This window comes from Pseudoliparis swirei, chromosome 16 (genome assembly GCF_029220125.1).
Source record: "Pseudoliparis swirei isolate HS2019 ecotype Mariana Trench chromosome 16, NWPU_hadal_v1, whole genome shotgun sequence".
NCBI classification, from domain to species: Eukaryota; Metazoa; Chordata; class Actinopteri; order Perciformes; family Liparidae; genus Pseudoliparis; species Pseudoliparis swirei.
This window is the reverse complement of record NC_079403.1, coordinates 19,723,145-19,724,546: the sequence shown is the minus strand read 5'-3', so window position 1 is coordinate 19,724,546 and position 1,402 is coordinate 19,723,145. Positions and strand designations below refer to the sequence as shown.

At 34.2% G+C, this 1,402-nt stretch overlaps 1 long non-coding RNA gene across 1 annotated transcript; it reads right to left on the bottom strand.

The window, feature by feature from the left end:
• Positions 1-375: 375 nt before the first annotated feature.
• Positions 376-863, bottom strand: LOC130206486 (uncharacterized). The gene is made up of 2 exons (XR_008834123.1): positions 785-863; positions 376-619 (listed from the first exon to the last, which is right to left on the bottom strand). It is a non-coding gene; the product is annotated as an uncharacterized LOC130206486 (long non-coding RNA).
• Positions 864-1,402: the final 539 nt, after the last annotated feature.

Below are 1,402 nucleotides of genomic sequence, written 5' to 3'. Positions count from 1 at the left end.
CAGTCACCAGGATATCTATTGATTATGAAAAACCAATGTGTATTTAAGATTGTTTGTTCAATTTGGATTATTTTGAACCGAAATGTGTTTAGCATCGATACAATGTAAAACGGTGTCCTATTTGCTTTCCAGAAACCAGCATATTGGTTAAGGAGCACTTTCATGATTTGTAATACATACTCAAACAAAAAATATATCTTATATTCACTAATTGCTTCTTCTGAGAAAACATGTAACCCAGTGGTCATTACTTAAAGTCTGTTAATATCAGTGATTTGGTCAAATTAGTGCAATTGTAAACCTATTCTTCGTACTTTATACGTCTTGAATTAAAAAATAGTACCACACACATTATAATAAGAGCCATCATAGTAGTCAAGTACTTCCCCCATTTAATCTTTATGAACGATCAGATACCAATGTATACATGACTGGTTCGGCTTGAACAACATTTAACTGGATAAACTTGAAGTCAACAAGTTTATCTGACAAAGTCAGACATACATATTCCTAAGTGTTCAGTTACACAACACACAATACCAATGTTGTTTGGTATTTGTGCTGCTGTCATCCCAAGGCACTGCGTGTGAAACCATCTTGAGCAAGTTCCACACTGAATCTACATGGGGATAAATAAATTAAACATATTTAAAAAATGGAAACTTTAGGAAACATGTTATGCATACAAGTTAACAATACTTGATTACTAATGTTATTCCTTGAAACTCACTCCAGGTTATCTACAGATTATCCACAACTCAGATTGTCTAAAAACAAGTCTCACCCAAACAGCATCAACATCAGTTTTGGGCAGGTCCTCAATTCCACAGAAGGAACAGAGCTCATCCTTTGAAACTAGAAATAAAGTTACAAGTTACAAGTCTTTTATTGTCAGATGCACAGAATGACACAGGGTACAGATAAAAATGAAATTATGAACGCTGTTCAGAAGTTTAAGAACAAAACATCTCTGGATTGGAATGGTATTGACATGACTTTAATAAAACAAGTAATTGACACTATAGTAGACCCTCTAACTTTCATCTGTAATCTATCGTTTGACTTGGGATGCTTTCCCAGCAATATGAAAACTGCTAAAGTGATCCCAGTACACAAAGCTGGAGAAAAACACCTATTTACTAATTACAGGCCAGTTTCACTGCTCTCCCAGTTCTCTAAAATTCTCGAAAAGCTCTTTGTTGTACGGTTGGACAGCTTCATTGACAAATATGAGTTGCTTATGGACAGACAATATGGTTTTAGAACGAATAGATCAACTGCAATGGCTTTAATGGATTTAGTCGAAGAATTAACAAGTAACAGTGATAACAAAAAATATTCAGTCGGTGTTTTTGTCGATTTAAAGAAAGCGTTTGACACAATTGATCATGGTATTTTAATA